Source organism: Phyllobates terribilis, unplaced genomic scaffold, assembly GCF_046119375.1.
Source record: "Phyllobates terribilis strain yellow unplaced genomic scaffold, ASM4611937v1 Scaffold_5__5_contigs__length_657084704, whole genome shotgun sequence".
In the NCBI taxonomy this organism is placed as follows: domain Eukaryota; kingdom Metazoa; phylum Chordata; class Amphibia; order Anura; family Dendrobatidae; genus Phyllobates; species Phyllobates terribilis.
The window spans coordinates 547,768,345-547,789,477 of NW_027362765.1; the positions used below are offsets into that span (position 1 = coordinate 547,768,345).

The window sequence follows — 21,133 nt, forward strand, 5'->3', positions numbered from 1 at the left end:
AAATTTAAGCCAGAGCATGTTAAATGCCCACATGAATGCACACCTATGCATTGTACTTATACCAACATATGCTCTGGCTCCATTTCTCCAGGCTTTGGTTTATTTTTTTGCACTTTGTACAAACAGGGGCATGGCTCCCTTTCCTTGGGTTGTTCATTTTGTTTATATAGCTTTCCACAGGTAGGTGTCTGAACAGTCGGCACCGGGTCCTGCTCTGCCCTTATATATTTTTACGTCTGCTGACACATAGAGGAGTTAGGTGCCATCCCGATTGGCGTACACCTTGTCAAGGTGAAATATCTTTTACGCTTTTTGATCAAAACATTGTTAACTAAGTACTCTATGTTACGTACATGTACTATTATAATTTATTTACTTTCTACGGGGTATTTGCTCATTTTGTCTTTATCTTAGTTTCTGGTTAATAAAGAAACATTGTTATAGGTAGATATTATCCCATCAGGACGTAAACTTTTATCAAGCTGAACTTACACTTTAAAATACGTATTCTGGGTATAATGTGGGGCCTAGAGCTACTTACTAAGGAAATTCTGTGCCTAATATTTTACATTTAATTTTTTGCCTAAAGATTTGTGAACAAAGGTATTAAAAATGATGTGAAAAAATTGGACATAAATTATGTAAACCAGAAGTCGATGTTGAGAATTATTTTCTGCATAAAATGTCCCAGTGTGTTTTAAGCATTTTTCCCAAATGAAGTTGAAGTTCATAAGAATGTCAAATACTTCAGCGTTCATAATTCAGTTTATATTAATAACCAGAATAATTCCCGTCCATTGTAATTTTAGCCCAGAGGTTCATTTACAACCCAAACAAACCTTCTATTTATTTATTGATCTCCTGCTGGTTCCTTCCCCATCTTACGCTTAGACACTGAGGCCTATAGACTCCCTGCTGAATGTCTGAGGATGAATTCCTTATTTCAAAGTTTATCTGCCGCCCACAAAATGAGCCAGGATTGATGGCATTACTACTTACTATGCATTCATCTTATCCAGCCCTTCGGCAGAGGCCTTCTAGCTCCTCTTCATGTCAAAATCAGAAAAGAAGGGGGGCAGAGCCTCTATGATATTTTAAGTTAATATTCCAAACACTGTGTTGCAGAAATATTTTTCACATGGATATCTTAACGGTATTACATGCTTTTTCTAAGTAATGCATTTTCCAGAAAGCCATAGTCAGTTTTATATATACAGTACCGTGCAAACATTTTAGGTAGGTGTGGAAAAAATGTGGCAAAATAAGAATGATTTTAAAAATAGAAATGCCAATAGTTTATTTTTCTCAATTAATAAAATGCAAAGCGAATGAGCAAAAAGATAAATCTAAATTAAATCAATATATGATGTGACCCCCCTTTTGCCTTCAAGACATCATCAATGCTTCCTACACTTGGATCCAGTTGGATGAACACATAGGTGGGCTGTGCTGCTGGAGTAAATCAATTCTTCAGAAATTATTAGAATAAGGTTTTTTATTCACAATGCATTTCCACACAATACCGGCAACTTTATCTAGTGTGAAAACCAAATGCCTAATACACTTGGACAAAGTCAGAGGTTTAGTAAGACTATAGTCAGGTTTATGAGTAACCTATTATACTAAACAGGTGATAACAATAGTTATTTTCATATGTAAGTTGAAACACAATTACTAAGTTAAATGGAAACAGCTGCGTAGAAGCGTAAAAACGATTTACAGCAAAACTTTTCTAAAAAAAGGTGAGGATGTAGAAGACATTTTCATGTCTCAGGTCATGCACCATGACAAGACTGAGAACAGAAACAAAACACAAGGTAGTTATACTGCATCAGAAAGGTCTCCGCCAGGCAAAGATTTCAAAGCAGATTGGGGTTTCAAGATGTGTTGTGCAAGCTCTTTTTTGAGAAGCACCAAATAATGGACCATGTTGATGATTGTAGACACAATAATCGGCCAAGGAAACTTAGTGCAGAAAATGAAAGACACATCATGCTTACTTTTCTTCAAAAATGAAATATGTTCTGCGGTGCCATCAGCTCAAAATTAGCAGCAAAGAGTTGGAACCAGTTACACCCATCTTCTGTTTGGAGAAGCAGTGCCAGAAGTGGTCTTCGTGAAAGAATTGTGCCAAATATCCATATCATTGACAGGCAACTCAACTATGATCAAAAACATAGGAGTTGATGTACAGAAAAATTGCAGCAGGATTTCTGGATTCTTGAGTCAAAATTTTATACATCTAGCTGTAACTGAATGCAATTTTTTCATCAAAGGGCTGGAAAGAAGGTACAATAATGACTGTCTGAGCAAAAGTGAAGCATAGTGGATGTTCCTTGCAAGTTTTTGGATAAATTTCAGCAAATAGAGATGGGGATTTGTCCTCAATGCTGAGAAATACACACAAATACTTATGCTTTATGCTATATTATTAGGTAGGCATTTGATTGCCTCCAAATTTCTTCTGCAGCAGGACCTTACACATACAGCCTATGTCCTTAAGAACTATTTTAAGAGTAAAGAAGGAGTTGTGATAGTGATGACATGGCCCCACAGAGCCCCGATTTCAACAAAATGAAGTCTGTCTGGGAATACATGAATTTGCATCCTGCACATGCCTACATCCACAGAAGATCTCTGGTTAGATCTTCAAAATCTTTGGAACAACTTCCCTGCTGAGTTCCTTCAAAATTTGCGTGCAAGTGTATCTAGAACAATTGATGGTTTGATGCTGTCTTGAAGGCAAGGTGCAGTCACACCAAATATTAGTGTGATTGCGATGTATCTTTTGTTCACTGCGCGTTTTGTTGATTGATAAATGTAAGCTATTAACACTTCTATTTTTTAAAGAAATCTTACTTTGCAGCATGTTTTCCACAAAGTACTCTAAATTGAAGGATAGGCATTGATACTTGGCCAAGCATCTAATTAGATCAATATTATCCTCAGCCAACAATGGCAATTCTGCATATATCACTACTACATTACCAGTTTTTATATATGCGAGTATACACAGTGGCATGAAAGAGTTTGGACACTCCAGGTCAAAATCACTGTTATTGTGAACAGTTAAGCAAGTTGAATATGAAATGATCTCTAAAAGGCCTCAAGTTAAAGATTACACATTTCCTTTGTATTTTAGGCATATATACATATATATATATATATATATGTACATATATATATGCATATATTAATATATATATATATATATATATGCAGTAGAGACCAAAAATTTTGACACACCTTCTCATTTAAAGATTTTTTGAAGCTCATCAAGAGAATGCCAAGAGTGTGCAATGCAATCATCAAAGCAAAAGGTGGCTACTTTGAAGAACCTAGAATATAAGACATATTTTCAGTTGTTTCACAATTTTTTGTTAAGTATATAATTCCACATGTGTTAATTCATAGTTTTGATGCCTTCAGTGTGAATGTACAATTTTCATAGTCATGAAAATACAGAAAAATCTTTAAATGAGAAGGTGTGTCCAAACTTTTGGTCTGTACTGTATATACACCTTCTCATTTAAAGATTTGTCTGTATTTTCATGACTATTAAAATTGTACATTCACACTGAAGGCATCAAAACTATGAATTAACACATGTGGAATTATATACTTAACAAAAAATTGTGAAACAACTGAAAATATGTCTTATATTCTAGGTTCTTCAAAGTAAGCACCTTTTGCTTTGATGACTGCTTTACACACTCTTGGCATTCTCTTGATGAGCTTCAAGAGGTAGTCACCGGAAATTGTCTTCCAACAATCTTGATGGAGTTCCTAGAGATGCTTAGCACTTGTTGGCCCTTTTGCTTTCACTCTGCGGTGCAGCTCACCTCAAACCATCTCGATTGGGGTCAGGTCTATTGACTGTGGAGGCCAGGTTATCTGGCGTAGCACCCCATCACTGTCGTTCTTGGTCAAATAGCCCTTACACAGCCTGGAGGTGTGTTTGGGGTCATTGTCCTGTTGAAAAATAAATGATGGTCCAACTAAACGTAAACCGGATGGAAAAGCATGCCGCTGCAAGATGCTGTGGTAGCCATGCTGGTTCATTATGCCTTCAATTTGGAATAAATCCCCAACCGTGTCACCAGCAAAGCACCCCCACACCATCACACCTCCTCCTCCATGCTTCACGGTGGGAACCAGGCATGTAGAGTCCATCCGTTCACCTTTTCTGCGTCGCACAAAGACAGGGTGGTTGGAACCAAAGATCTCAAATTTGGACTCATCAGACCAAAGCACAGATTTCCACTCATCTAATGTCCATTCCTTGTGTTCTTTATCCCAAACAAGTCTCTTCTGCTTGTTGCCTGTCCTTGCAGTGGTTTCCTAGCAGCTATTTTACCATGAAGGCATGCTGCACAAAGTCTCCTCTTAACAATTGTTGTAGAGATGTGTCTGCTGCTAGAACTCTGTGTGGCATTGACCTGGTCTCTAATCTGAGCTGCTGTTAGCCTGCAATTTCTGAGGCTGGTGACTCGGATAAACTTATCTTCAGAAGCAGAGGTGACTCTTGGTCTTCCTTTCCTGGGGCGGTTCTCATGTGAGCCAGTTTCTTTGTAGCGCTTGATGGTTTTTGCAACTGCACTTAGGGACACTTTCAAAGTTTGCCCAATTTTTCGGACTGACTGACCTTCATTTCTTAAAGTAATGATGGCCACTCATTTTTCTTTACTTAGCTGCTTTTTTTATTGCCATAATAAAAATTCTAACAGTCTATTCAGTAGGACTATCAGCTGTGTATCCACCCGACTTCTACACAACACAACTGATGGTCCCAACCCCATTTATAAGGCTAGAAATCCCACTTATTAAAACTGACAGGGCACACCTGTGAAGTGAAAACCATTTCCGGTGACTACCTCTTGAAGCTCATCAAGAGAATGCCAAGAGTGTGCAAAGCTGTCATCAAAGCAAAAGGTGGCTACTTTGAAGAACCTAGAATATAAAATATATTTTCAGTTGTTTCACACTTTTTTGTTAAGTATATAATTCCACATGTGTTAATTCATAGTTTTGATGCCTTCAGTGTGAATGTACAATTTTCATAGTCATGAAAATACAGAAAAATCTTTAAATGAGAAGGTGTGTCCAAACTTTTGGTCTGTACTGTATATATTTCATCTTTTACATTTTAAAAATGACAAAAAGGAAAATGGGCTGATGTAAAAGTTTGGGACTCTGCATGGTTAGTACCTAGTAGCGCCCCCTTTTAAAAGTTCCACAGCTTGTAAACACTTTTTGTAGCCAGCCAAGAGTCTTTCAATACTTGTTTGAGGAATTTGAGGAATTTTCATCCATTCTTTCTTGGAAAATTCTTCCAGTTCTGTGAGATTCCTGGTTTATCTTGCATGCACTGTTATTGTGAGTTCTAGCCACAGATTTTCAATGATGGTTAGATCACGGGACTGTGAGTGCCATTGTAAAACTTTCAGCTTGCGCCTTTTGAGGTAATCTATTGTGGATTTGATGTGTGTTTAGGATCATTATCCAGTTGTAGAAGCCATCCTCTTTTCAACTTCAGCTTTTTCACAAATGGCGCTATTTTTGCATCAAGAATTTGTTGAAATTTCATTGAATCCATTCTTCCCTCTTCTGTGAAATGTTCTCAGTTTCATTGGCTGCAACACAACCCCAAAGCATGATTAATCCACCCCCATGCTTAATGGTTGGCAAGATGTTCTTTTCTTGAAATTCTGTGCCCTTTTTTCTACACATATATCTTTGATCATTGTGGTAAAAGAGTTCTACCCTCATGGGTTCACAGGACTCGTTTTCAAAATGCATCAGTCTTGTTTATATGTTGTTTTGAATACTTCTGACGCTGAATTTTATGGTGAGGATGCAGGAGAGGTTTTCTTCTGATGACTCTTCAACGAAGGTCATATTTGTGCAGATGTCTCTGAACAGTAGAACAATGTACCACAACTCAAGATTCTGCTAAATCTTTCTGGAGGTCTTTTGCAGTCAAGTGGGGGTTATGATTTGCCTCTCTATCAATCCTACAAGCAGCTCTCACTGAAATTTTACTTGATCTTCAAGACCTTATCTTAACCTCCACTGTTTTTGTTAACTGCCATTTCTTAATTACATTTTGAACTGAGGAAAGGGCAACTTGAAAATGCTTTGCTACCTTCTTATACCATTCTCCTGCTTTGTATGACTCCACCATTTTAATTTTCCGAGTGTTAGGCAACTGCTTAGAAGGACCCATGGCTGCTGTTTTTGGTACAAGGTTAGAGGAGGCTGAATTTTTATAAAGCTGGGAAATTTGCATTATCTGGCCTTTCCCAATGATGATAGCAAACAGGCCATAACCCTAACAGGCTAATTAAGGTCGGAAACCTTGGTCAAACTTATCTGAGCACACAAATCTCCAAGGGTGCCAAAACTTTTGCATTGGCCCATTTTCTTTTCTGTAAATTTAAAAATGTAAAAAATGAAAATATATATATTTTTGCTTAAAATACAAAGGAAATGTGTCATCTTTAACTTTAGGCCTTTTAGAGATCATTTCATCTTAAACTTGTTTAACTGTTCAAAATAACAGTAATTTTGACCAGGGGTGCCCAAAGTCATGCAACTATATACAGTATATATCATGCATGGATTCAGGCTGCACTAGCTCTAGCTCACTGAGCATTGTCAATCAACACAGGGGAAGGACACAGTTTATGCCAATTTAGGGGGCAGAATGGTTCGCCAAACCTCTTGGCATGATTAATATAAATCAAAGAAATCTTCCAAGCTTCTGGAATAGTAATTTTAGCAGGAAGAAACGTAAATGAGATTACTTTCTGGGTATGTTTTAGGGTATAAGGCATAGGTCTATTCAGTAATGACTCCTAAGGAAGTTGAGCAAGGGAGACATAGGTGACTGTCTATATAAGTTTGTAAAAATGAATCCGAAAGAGTTTTACCCTAGGACATGGCCACCATATCCGTAATATCGAATTCTCATCTCCACAACCCTAAAATCAAAGGACCAAGGATTCTAGAAAAATCCATGCGAGGCTCTGAGGTATGAATCTCAGGAGGAATTGATACCCAGATAGCACTAAAGATATATAAGGAGAAAGTTTAGCTGTTGCCATATCCTGACAATCTCTAAAGGAGATCCTCCACCCAGTGGAGCATGTACGGGTGTTTATTTAAAGGAGAAACAAATGATTTATAGAGTGGCTATATTTCCATAATACTTTTAAAGACATATGTGCTTGAAAATCGTTTTAGCATTTAGATATCAATACTTTTGTTTGATTTAGCCCACAAAATGATGGATTTGTTGCAACCAAAAACATTTGGAGTAGCACATATCGTAAATGAGAAAAATTCCTGTGATTTAATAGCTAACCAATCAATAAAATATGCAATATGTAAAAGTTCCTTACTCATCCATCACGGGGAGCTCTCCTACCTCCCAAACAGGAGGAAATGGATAACCCCTTTAAAGGGAACCTGTTTTGTCCTGGTTGCTATGTACACTGCCCCCATTGCTTCGTTAGTTATGCAATGTGCATCACTAACAAGCTTTCTCATTAAAATCGGTGGTAGTATAATGATTTTATAACTTTATATACACTTTGTTCTACCTGCTCGTATTCAGTCATAGGGGTGTGATTCTCTCATTCAGTCATGGGCAGCACCACATTCAGTCACTGCTGGCGCCGCCTATGTATTTGAATATTGCTCCCAGCAAGGTTGCGTCTTGATCGGAGGTGATTTTTTGTGGTCCTCACTTTAATCTCTCCGATCTAGATGCTTCATTGCTGAGGAGACTAGATCGGAGTAGCTGGAGTGAGGGCCTCAGTAATCCCCTCCTATGTAGACAGGTCAGCACTGACACCACTAGATCGGAGTTGATTCCAGTATCCTCATACTCACTGTGTAGTCGCCTCTACTGACTTTTTAATGTTTTTCTTATGCTATTTTATGCAATTGCTCATGATTTTAATGGAGAAAACATCACAAGTCAGAAATGATTTTTTTACACTGTTATATAATTTATGTATATTTACACTGTTATATATTTTATGGATTTGGGTAAAATTATTTTTTTTCCTGATTAATGAAACTTACATTTTTATTGTCGCTTTATGGAATATAAAAAATTTGCCTTATCGCTGATTATTCAGTTTTGCCAGAATGTGACTCTTCCTATTCGTCCACAGTTCTGTCTGCAGCATCGACATTGTGAAGAGTGGGCGAAGCTCTGCGGGGAGAAGCGTAAAAGAGCGCCCCTGACAGTCACCATAATGTACAACACAGAAGTGACAAATTTTTACAGGAATGTCTAAGGTCACTGGAGAACACTGCTGTTATCATTTACAACACTTTTGTACTGTACATTCTGATGATTCTGTCATCTGTGCTCCGTCACTGGTTGAGACTTGTAGACATACAGGAAAATTTGAATTCTATCAAAACTGAAAAATCAGAGCTGTGTGTAATTCTTTATATTGCATATATTACTCCTATCTAGTGGTGTCCATGCTGAACTGTCTACATCGGAGGGGATTACTGATGCCCTCACTCCAACAACTCTGATCTCGTCTCCTCAGCAGTGAGGCATCGAGATCGGAGTGGCTAAAGTGAGGACCACAAAAAATCACCTCCGATCTAGATGCAACCTTGCCGGGAGCAGGATTCAAATACATGGGCTGTGTGTTAGAATCTATGTTGTTTTACTATCAGCCATCTTGTTGTGGTTTGCTGGCTTCTAGTCTTTTCCTCTGGTGCTGGGTTTCTTGGTCACGTGATCTCTGCACTCTTCATTACTCAGCACCTGGCTCCCATTCTCCGCTGGACATCAGTGTTGTATTGCTCGTGCTCTGGCTAAGTAGCCTGGTTTAGTTCTTCTTGCTTTTGACTATTGTTATCCTGGGACTTCTTGTTCCACCAGTTTTGTTTCCTTTAATTTTCGTTTCTGCAACTAACTTTTCTGTTAGGAGGTCTCCTGTTTTTGCTCCCAGTCCTTAGATCTTTTAGGGACCCCTTTCCCTTTCCTACAGGTCTTCGTTTGAGTTCAGTGCAGGAGTTTCAGTGGGGCTATTCATAAGGAATAGGGCACCCACCCCAGCGTAGGGTTAAGCTGAGTCTCAGTGCAGGGACAGCTTTTCCCTCCAATTCCTTAGTTCTAAGTTGCAGAACATAACACTGTGCCAGCAGTGACTGAATGCAGTGCCGCCCATGACTGAATAAGAGAATCACACCCCTATGACTGAATACAGCAGGTAGGACAAATTATATATAATGTTATAAAATCATTATACTACCACCGATTTTAATGAAGAAAGCTTGTTAGTGATGCACTGTTAGTGATGCATTGTGTACATAGCAGCTAGGACGTGACAGGTTCCCTTTAATGATAGAGCAAGAGTTCATAAAGTGTTTGATTGCAATTGGTCACAACTTTGCTAACACCTACATCTGCCAAGCCATTAACACATTTTCAGTGATAATATCTAAAGAATGATGTTCATCAGTTTCTTTTTTATAAACTTTATATACTTCATATAGAGTTTACATTGCCTAAGAAATTTCAGCTTCGTTTTTTTTTTCTTTTTAGCAAGCTGTAGGCATAGAGCAAGTGTCACAGTAAAATACTCTGTTCTTCCTAGAGGTATAGAGCAATCCAAAGTAGAGATTTACAACCCCTAGTCTCTGTCATGAGAATGGTACAGGTTACTGTTATGCTGTTATATACAACTGCTACACTATGAGAGAAAATCCATGTTAACATTCCGTCTAATGGCTACTTTAAACTTTGCAAAATCAATTTAGTGCCCTTAAAAAGACAGGTTCACATTTGTTTGAGTGGCTGTGTGTGTATGTATCTGCTTATTTGGTGTTTTCCAGATAAGCCTTGGTCCCTCTAATCTATTGTACAGAATGACAGGAAATCAAACCAAATAGACTCGTGTCCCTTTTATCACTCTGTTTTCTGCACAGCTACCTTTTAATTAAAGTCCGATCAAATATATCTGCGCAAGTAAAATATCATTCCCTTTGCACGGGTAGCAAGGATAAAGACGTTGTGAGCAAATACGTGTCATTAAGAGTGAAGTGTTAATGTGAACAAATGACAGAAAATGATACTTTACTGTCAAGAAGCTTACTGAGTACAATGGCTCAACTCAATAATTATATTTTAATCTCATCAAAATCAAAAATCAAAATATGCATGAATTCCTTCTTAGTTTTCAGATGGTGTTGTTCTTTCTTATGCAACTTGTGGGCTATGGGCTCTTGCACATGACTGTATCGATCTGAGTGTGATCTGACAAAACACCGGATCACACTGAAACCAATGTCCTTCTATGGGCCATGTATATGTATGATTTTGTCTGAGTCTGTCTGACAAAAAAAATCCAGCATGCATGATTTGCATCTGATATTCGGATCACACACTGTCATGCAAGTCCATGGAAAACATTGGACCGCACTCGGATGACATCTGAGTGTTGTCCGCTTTTCACAGACTGATAGAATGGAGAAGGTACAGTAATTTTTTTTCCATCTTCTCATCCGAGAGAATCAGATCACACTTTGATTACAATTGGACTGATTTTCTCGGATAAGTGAAAATACGGTCGTGTGACCCTAGCCTTAGAAAGAGAGTACCCATACTGATTGCCAAGATTTCATCAGTATTGAATGATAACAGTCTAACACCTGAATTTTGGAAATATAAGGTGATTTACATAGGATCATTTAATGCTTTCTTGACTTGTGCTGCTTTTACAATAAAAGATACTGGTGATTAGAGTTCTTAAAAACACTCGATTCACGATTATATTGCAGTGTAAACAGGATGGCAAAAAGATTTTTTAAGCCCATATGAGAAGACCAATAGTATTAAAGGCCGGTGATAGTTTGGGTCTCTGTTGGAGATTTCTCATTGGGGCCCACAAGCTTCAAGTTATATACAAACACATGGGCCATGCACACGGTGAACAAGTCTGTAGGACAGTGTTCACACCACTAAAAGACTGAAACACACAAGGACACAGTAAAACAAAAGTAACAGTAAACAGCAAGTGCTAGTAAAAAGGTGATAAAAAACAGGGTATTAAGTTGACACGTTTTTTGCAAAAAATGTATACTAAGCCGCTCTACCAACGTCAAGGTAACCCACATCAGAGCAGTCCCTATCTGATGTATTTAAAAACTGATCATATTTATAGTACCTATATGAGCAGATCAGACAAGTTATGCCACTGTACGTCCCATACACATAAGATCATTGGCCGACTTTTATTTTCTGCATATTTTCCCTTTTAGGCTGAGTTCACACGATGCGTATTTAATGCGTTTCCGCGGCGTTTTTGTAGTTGCGGAAACGCATTAAAAACGCATGGTAGAAGGGCAGCAATGATCCCCAATTGAAATCCGCATGTGCTGTGCCCATGATGCGGATTTTTCCGCAGCTTAAACACTGCGCTCAAAAATCCGCAGCATGTCAATTAATTTTGTGTAAATGCGGTGTTTTCGCCGCCATTGACTTGCATTAGACCGCTCCAATTCCGCAAGACTGCATCTGTACTTGCGTTATTGGCGCGTTCTAATATGCGGATGGTACCCGGGTGTGGAGGAGAGGAGAGTCTCATCCACACCCAGGTACCATTAAAAAAGCTGTAAAACTAGAATAAAATAAAAAATATATATATACTTACCATCTGTCGGCCCGCGCAGCGCTCCTGCTTGGTTCCCCGCACTTGGAGTGAGTTGTAGGACCTGCGCTGACGTCAGAGTCATGTGACGGGTCACGTGACGCTGACGTCGGCAGGTCTTTCAATTCAAAGTTGCCGGCGAGGGAGAATGGATTGAGCAGGACAGCGCGGGCCATCGGAGGTAAGTATATACACTCTCTCGGGTCTCACTATACAAATCCATGCCGGTTGCATGGATTTATATAGTGTGACCTAGTTGTCAAGCACTTTCCAAGTGATGCTAAAATCGCCTGGAAAGCGCTTGTCAATCCACATGCGGAAACGCATGTGGAAACGCATGTGAATCCGCATGTATTCCGCAGGAAAAACGCATGCACAATCTGCATGCGTTTTTTCTGCCAGGGAGATGCAGAAATGATGCAGAAATTTTCTGCTTCATTTCTGCATCGTGTGCACATACCCTTAGTGTCATTGTTTGCAATGAAAAAGTCAGAGTTCCTGAACTTTTCATTATGCTCTCATATTTTCTTTGCAGTTATCTTTGGCCATTTGCACATTACAACGCTATGCCATTTCTTTCTAATCTCTATTTAAATTATCTTAACAGTTTTCTGTTCAATTCCATTCATGCGGTTACAGACAGGATCAATTTGAGACTGACTAACTTCAGCTTATCTCTTCTTCACATGATTGATTCTCTATCTTTATGGCCAATTTGCTGGATCATTCCCTGTATTACTAATTTTCCCATATCTGCCCTTTTCCTCGCTTCTATAAAAGATAAGTCAATTCTTTGCTTGTGTGACAACTCACTTGACGCTTTCCTCAGTAAAATAATAAACTTGTTCCTATCAGTGGGTCAGTTGAAATAATTCAATACAGAAGCCTGTAAACCATGTTGGAATATCCAGTGAAGGAAATCTCTGCCTATGACTGTTGGGGCTCTGGTACCTCTCTAGCACCATGTTACTTTCAATTAGACAATGGTCAAAGCTCTTAGATCTGCGATCTGACTGAAGTTTATAAAATGTTATCCCCTTTTAAAAAATCCCTGTTCCCATGTGCAGTTTATTATAAAGCCAACAAACAGTGCTTTAATCACCCTCCCGGGGTCCAGTGCTAACTCTCCTCCGCTGCTCCCGATGTCTGATATTGGTTGCAGTGCTCTCATCATGTTGACAATGTGGCAGCCATTTACTGAGCTCATCAGCTCTGAGCGGGGCGTTCTGTCTTCTCGGGCAGGGCTCGCTGAGCTCAGTGATTGGCTGCCATGCTTTCAATGTGACATCAGTGATGGAGCCAATATTAGACAACCAGGAGCAGTGGTGGTAGGTCCGGGGAGGGTGAGTAAAGCATGGCTTGTTTGTTTTTTTGATGAAAGAGGACAACCTTTTTAACTGATCCAATTTAAAGGTCCATTTTTTACGCTGCATCTTTTCTGCAGCATTTCCACACCAATTAGCTAAATTAAACTACTCACATTTATTACTGCAGTTTTAGTGAGTTTTTTTTTTACACGTGTTTTGATAGCGTTTTTTTAGTTGCGAATTTTATCTCTTTTTAGTATGTCATGTTTAAAATATAAATACATTGGTTTGGAAACTTTCTGTTTGCTGAGTTACATAGCCTTTATAAAAATATGCATTTTCGCTGTAAATGCACACTTGAAACACATATGCGTTTTTCCCCTGTGGATTTTCGGTATCTTAATCATTTCTATGGGGAAAATCTGCAAATAAGGGCGCAGTCAGACCGCCATATGAATCAGACCGAGGTCAGACGCAACTGCATGGACTGGCCGGCGGCTCTCCGGACCTGAGCGTGACAGCTTTATGTATTTCTATGAGGAAAATCTGCAGATAAGGGCACAGCCAGATGGCCATATAAATCAGACTGAGATCAGACCACAGTTCACGGACTGGCTAGCGGCTCTACCAACCCGAGCACGGCAACTTCATGAATATGACTGTAAATGACTGTCACTAGGGAAACTAAAATCACCACGAGCACAATGCACACCATTACAGTTCTCGCGGAACTGTCACGCAAGGGTCGGGAGAGAAGCTGGCCAGTCTGAGCATTGTGGTCCAATGTTGGTCTTATTTATACGGCGGTCTGACTGCGCCCTAAAATGCATTTTTACTACAAGAGAAATTGACATGCTGCAGATTTCAAAATCAAATGGCAGGTCAATTTCCGTTGCATGAAAAAACAACACAGTGGCCATGAGATTTACACTCACTTTGCTGTAACTGTTATACGTTGCCACCATTAATATACAAAGCAGTTAAAAAAAGCACCAAATATTCCTCATGAGATCTTAGCCTTCTCACAGAATGTTTTTGCTGCCGACCTCAAGCAGCAGAGGTCCTGCAAATATATCCGCAAGGGTATATACTGCTGTGGATATCATTGTAAAGAAGGTTCTGGGAAGTTCTTTATAAGATAAAAGGTAAACTTGAACCTACATCCGCAGCATAAATTGACATGCTGTGGATCTCAAACCCGCAAACCTATGATATCAAACTTTCACAAAGCAAAAATGTGCATGGCTACTAAAAGGGAAATTTGGCAAATAAATATGGCAGCAAAAGGTAAAATGACCCTAGGACTGAAAAGTGACTATATGTTTTTTATATACAGTCACCGTACCTGGTGCCCTCTGTTTGCCATCTCTGCTCAGATCAGAGTTTCATTCCTCCTGCCTCCAAGATGGCCACTGCGGTGGTATGGGGATTGCAGTGGTAATTATATACCAAACTTCCCCTGCCCTGTCTGACAGGAAAGGCAAAAAATGTTTGGCTTAGAATTATTTTCTCAGGCCACGCTCACACGTTCAGTATTAGGTCAGTATTTTACCTCAGTATCTGAAAGCCAAAACCAGGATTGGAACAGTCAGGAAAAGTATAATAGAAACCGTCACCACTTCTGCATTTTTTACCCACTCCTCATTTTGGCTTACATATACTGAGGTAAAAAACATTTTGACAGCCATCTTGGAAGCAGAAGGAAAAGACCACTAATTTGAGCAGCGGAAGGCAAATGAAGGGGACCAGCTAGGGTGTATACACATGTGAAATGTAAAATCACGCTTCAGTCCCAGGTTGGGGAGTCACTTTAAAAATTTTAGTATAAGAGCTTATGCAATTTTTTTAACAAAGGAAGCAAGGTGGTATGGAATATATTTTCATTTTCTATAGAGAAAAAAAACTGCCACAAATTATAGTAGTATATAAAAGAGTAAATAATCATTTTCTAACACAAAACACAATGAAAAAAGGAATCATTTTCTATTCACGGCCTAGAGCAATACTTGCTTCAAGTTTCATAAGAAAAAAAAAGCAAATTGCCTCTATGTTCCTGTTTGCCTGCTATGAAATTTAGCCTGAATTTTCTTAACAATGACCTGAGCAGCATGCTAAAATAGCAAGGCCTGAATGGCAGAAGCTGCCTGTTGAGTTTGGGATTTCTGACATCTACTCTGAGCCTCCTGCCACATGTTCCAGTCAAATTAATTAGAGCAATTAGCCCTCAACTTTCACTGGCAGCAGACAAGTCATTTTAAAACATACCTGTGAGGAATATGAATGATTTACATTTCTTCCTACAACACTTATGGATTAAATATCATTTATGACTGTCACAATAAACCGTAGAAAGCTCTAGATACATACATGTACTATAAGCTGAGAAGACTTTCGAAGAAGAGTGTGAATTTTTACACAGAAAGTCACAATTTTCTAAATTGGATGATGCCAATCAGAGGGATCGGCAATAATATAACTAAAAGGAATAGGACTGTTGATACTGATTTTTTTGTACATTTTTCTTATTACTTGTCTCGGATTATTATTGTTCCTTCTCTATGTGAGATAAATCACTCTTGTCATATTAAACCTAAAGTGTTGATTAAAAACGAAAATAACAATGGTGACAGAACAAGATCCCAGTTTAGTTCTCTACCTTACAATTTCCATCTTGATATCGAACTCTCCCAATACGACTCTATAGGGTGGTGGAGCAGCAAAATGAAAGGGACAGGAGGCAAACCAGCGGGGATCTCTAAGCTTCAAAATACTGTCTGGCCACCAAGGCCTCTAAGTAGACAGAAAGCCACAGAGGGTAGGAATGAGGAGATAACTGTATATGAGAAAACTGAAGTAAGGCCCACATGGAATAGAAGAAAGATTGGAAAAGACTATACTGGAGCCGTGTATAATAAGATGTGTCTCGTGTAATTACTTATCTATCATGTTCAGAAAAACGGAAAAGTACCAAAGAATGCAACATCAGTTACTGGAAAAAAAAGTAAAAAACATAGATGTACAAAACTGGAAAACACCTGTTGTCATTTTATAGGATATTATTCACTAAATTATTGAAATTGGCAAGATACTTATTAAGCACAATATTTATACAGTGATACTGATGGAAAAAATATGGGCTTAAATTTTGACATCAAATATATCCTGCCTAAACCAACATCATAGTGTTACACAATTAAGGCTTGTAAAGATGTCCCTTACTAAAAACAGGGCCAAGTGGTCATAGGAAAAAAATTGCAGCATGCTCGATTTGCCTCCAATAATCAGATGGCACTCGCCCATTCAGGTCTATGGGTCCGTGGAAAACATCAGCCCGCACTCGGATTTTCATGGACAGACTGAAAGGAGATGGAGAAACTTTATTGGATCCTACTCTGATGAAACTTTGATCAAACTTTGATCAAAGTGCAATTAGCTGTCACAGGTGAGTCAGAGGTGACAGTCGCCCTGCAGTGGTTTGAAGGAGATCTCCACGTTTGGAAATGCAGACAGCTGCCTAGATAGGAGGCTGTGTTAAGGACCCAGTGACTACCTCCCTCTGGCCTGGGTGCATATATACTTGATCTCTCCAGGTGGGCGTCACCTTTTATACTCATTTCTACTAGGAAGTTGGCTGAAGCAGCATCATGTCCTCTCTGGAGTTTTGAGGTCATGTGCCCTGTTGGAGTTCTTCTGAAGCAAAGTTATTATTCCCCTGTGTTGTCTTCGCCTTTTGTCTTTAGAGTGCTAGAGGAGGTTGACTAATGCTCATCTCCTTCCACCCCCAGCTATAGCGTTACGTCAGGGATAGTAGGGCGAGGTACGTGATTGGCGACAGCTGCGGAGGTTGTATAGGGACGTTAGTGGGAGACAGGGTGACGCTAGTACAGATTAGGAGGTCACCTCTTCCCTCTTTCCTTAGTGTCTGGGTTCCCTTTCCCCTCTGTGTTGCAATCACACCTGGCGTGACTCTCTGTGTTGCAATCACACCTGGCATGACATTAGCATAATCAGACCATTTTTCTCAGATGCAGAATGTACAGTTGTCTGCATCTGCCCCCTTTTTTTTCGTAAAGCACGACTATTAAACTGAAGGGGTCATTCACATTAGCACAGTGTACAGATTTAGAGGAAGCCAGAGCACCTCATTTACTGTGCATGCCACAGAGGCTACCTTGTAATACCAGGACTGTACAATTCTGGAAAGGATTGGGACAGTCCTTTAAATTTTTAGTTTGAATGAATTACTTTTCTTTATGCTCTAGGTTTCATGTCAGACTGGGACATCTTCAGAATACAATTACTACAATTATAGAACACCATAACAGCAGAATAAGAACAGTATATTTGATGAGTAGTTTACTTTTATTGCTTAGGCCTCTTTCACACTCATCCTGTGTGTCCGGTACTTGTGGTGTCCATGTCCACACATACTGGAGACCCTGACACTCGGTAACCCATTCAAATAAATGGGTCTGTGCACATGTCAGTGTGTTTCCACGGACCATGTGTCGGTGGGCAAAACACGCTGACATGTCTGTTTTTTTCAAGCAGCACGGGCCACAAAATGTTCCGCACATGTAGACACTGATGACACATGGATGACATCCATGTATCAACAATGTAACACATACCGGCGCCTAGGAATCAGCGGTAAAGTTAGCGCTGTTCCCAAACTCCGCGTGCTGAATGCTATGCTCATCATTGTCCCCTGTATTCACTGCGATTAGCGCAAGCAAGGGACAATGTTGAGAGTAGTGCTCCCGCTGTAAAAATAAGAATAAAATAAAATGTAAAAAACTGCAGTAGTGCTGCTGCTATAGTAAGATCAGATAGGCAAAGAGCCGCAATCTCGTATGCCCTGGTGGAAATAATGAAATTATGAAAAGATAAAAAGAAAAGAGATGCGCTGCAAACCACTCATAAAATACAAAAAGAGTGATTCCTACCTGTCTTAGAGAAAATGGTAGTCCAAATGAAGATATACGCGTGCAGCTTCCAGGGGTTCTTTGAAGAAGTCACAACTGCAACTAGAGGTGATGGACAAGTGCCGGAGTCTGTAGAACAAGCCGTGAGTGTTGCAGAAAATGGGTTCAAACAGTGTATTAACGCCGGAGATAGAGGGCTGCAGAGACTCTCAGAGACTCAGGCTTTCAGGTACATGCAGCCGTTGCACTAGGTGGATACAGGGATGAAGATCATGGGTGAGAAAAACTGCCGACAGCCTGATAGGTGTGCCGGCCGGTCACACCCGCAGTACAGCTGATAATCAAGGATGTGAGCGCTTAGTATCTGTGTGACGTCACAACAGCTGAGGATTCCACTGAGGGAAAAAAGTCCAGCGCTTATCAGATGCATTTCCGAGGTCACGGCCTCCTTCGTCAGGGATTTGCAGACACAGGGCGCTCCCTTGTATATATAGGTGGATAATCATCCCATGAATTAGCAAAAAGATAAAACTCCAAGAGGGAAAAAAATAAATAAATAACAAAACATTTTTTCCCTTTTTTTCCCTTTTTTCTTCTCCTTTCCTACTCTTTTCTTCCTTTAATTAAAAGCAAAAAGCTCGATCTCTCTGTTGAGGCCATGCGGTTTCAGTGAGTTCATTCTGAATATCCATCTGCTTTGGATATTAGTTTGACATAAACACCACCTCTCCAATGTTTTTTAATTTGTTCAATTCCCCAGAATTTAGTGCCTATTAATTTACCTTTATGGGCCATTTTGTAATGTAAAGAAAGCGGATGACCTGTATATTGTTTTATAATATTGTTTGCATGTTCTTTTAATCTCACCTTTAATTGTCTTTTTGTTCTCACTATATAGTGCTTATTACAAGGACATTGTATACAATAAATTATTCCTCTTGATTGACAAGATATGTGTGTGTAGATACTGATTGATTCTTCATCATTAGAAAAAGATAGTACTGATTCTTTCACCTTAGTTGCTTTGCACATACTGTAGTACACACTTTGCAAGGAAAAAAACCTTTTGTTCATTTCTCTTTTATTACCCCATTTTCTCTATACACCACGGTAGGGGCTATCTTACTTGCCAGATTTTTTGTCCTCCTATATACAAAACTGGGTTTTGGAGGAACGTACTCTCCAATACTTTTGTCCTCCATTAATAACGGCCAATACTTTTGGACAATTCTTTTTAATTTACCACATTCGTGATTATACTGTGTGATTATTGGGATTTTAAAAACATCACTATTGCTCTTTTTTTTAAAATCACTTATTTTTTGTTTAGCAAGCAGCTGATTTCTAGGAATTTTCCCTATCTGTTCTCTCAGATTCTCAAGGTCTGTATGATTATAGCCTTTTTGGGTGAATTGGTCTATCATCTTTTCAGATTCATTCTGGTGATCTTCATAATTAGTACAGCTCCTCCTTGTCCACATAAATTGGCCTTTATGAATATTTCTGAGCCACGCAGGTAAATGGCAACTAGTTATGTCAATATAATTGTTACTATCAGTAGGTTTTCTATAACTTTTTGTAATTAACTGCCCATTTTCTGTAAAAACTGTGATATCTAAAAAATTAACTGATGACGTACTGGTGGCTGACGTAAAATTCAAATTAAAATCATTTTTATTAATTTCCATTAAAAAAGTATTCAGTGCAGGACCACCATCATATCATATAAAAAATACATCATCAATAAAACATTTCCATGGGACCAGACCTGCGCCGGGCCCCTGGTGGGGGAGGGAGGTGAAGCCCCTCCCACCTCCCCACGTAGAGATTAGCAAAGCCCGGCGCAAATCTGGTCCCCATTGCTGTACCCCACGTCTGAATATAAAATTGTTTTCCGTATTGGAAATAATTATGGGTTGTAATAAAATCGACTTTTTAATAAAATCAATTTGAACTTGTGAGATTTTTTCAATACCATTACTCATTTGTAGGAAGTGTTGTACCACTTCCACTCCTTGCACATTATCGATAACTGTGTAAAGGGAGGTTATATCAAGAGTGCCCATAATAAAACCCGGTTCCCATTGTACTGTGTTTAAAACTTGTAAAAAATCCTTTGTATCCCTGATGTAAGCTGGTAAAGAAGGCACAAATTTCTGTAAAATGCAGATAATGTATTTTTTATATGGCGTGATGGTGGTCCTGCACTGGATACTTTTTTAATGGAAATTAATAAAAATTATTTTAATTTGAATTTTACGTCAGCCACCGGTACATCATCAGTTAATTTTTTAGATATCACAGTTTTTATAGAAAATGGGCTGTTAATTACAAAAAGTTATAGAAAACCTACTGATAGTAACAATTATATTGACATAACTAGTTGCCATTTACCTGCGTGGCTCACAAATATTCATAAAGTCCAATTTATGTGGATAAGGAGGAACTGTACTAATTATGAAGATTACCAGAATATATCAGAAAAGATGATATACCAATTCACCCAAAAAGGCTATAATCATACAGACCTTGAGAATCTGAGAGAACAGGTAGGGAAAATTCCTAGAAATCAGCTGCTTGCTAAACAAAAAATAAGTCATTTTAAAAAAAAGAGCAATAGTGATGTTTCTAAAATCCCAATAATCACACAGTATAATCACGAATGTGGTAAATTAAAAAGAATTGTCCAAAAGTATTGGCCGTTATTAATGGAGGACAAAGGATTGGAGAGTACGTTCCTCCAAAACCCAGTTTTCTATATATGAGGACAAAAAATCTGGCAAGTAAGATAGCCCCTACGGTGGTGTATAAAGAAAATGGGGTAATAAAAGAGAAATGGACAAAAGGTTTTTTTCCTTGCAAAGTGTGTACTACAGTATGTGCAAAGCAACTAAGGCGAAAGAATAAGTACTATCTTTTTCTAATGATGAAGAATCAATCAGTATCTACACACACATATCTTGTCAATCAAGAGGAATAATTTATTGTATACAATGTCCTTGTAATAAGCACTATATAGGGAGAGCAAAAAGGCAATTAAAGGTGAGATTAAAAGAACATGCAAACAATATTATAAAACAATATACAGGTCATCGCTTTCTTTACATTACAAAATGGCCCATAAAGGTAATTAGTAGGCACTAAATTTTGGGGAATTGAACAAATTAAAAAACATTGGAGATGTGGTGATTATGTCAAACTAATGTCCAAAGCAGAA

General features: G+C 38.8%; 1 protein-coding gene across 2 annotated transcripts in view; it reads right to left on the reverse strand.

Moving 5' to 3' along the window:
- The window catches only part of CDH23 (cadherin related 23), a 1,802,240-nt gene that overhangs the window by 898,254 nt on the left and 882,853 nt on the right, over positions 1-21,133 (reverse strand). The gene's annotated exons all lie outside the window — the stretch shown is intronic.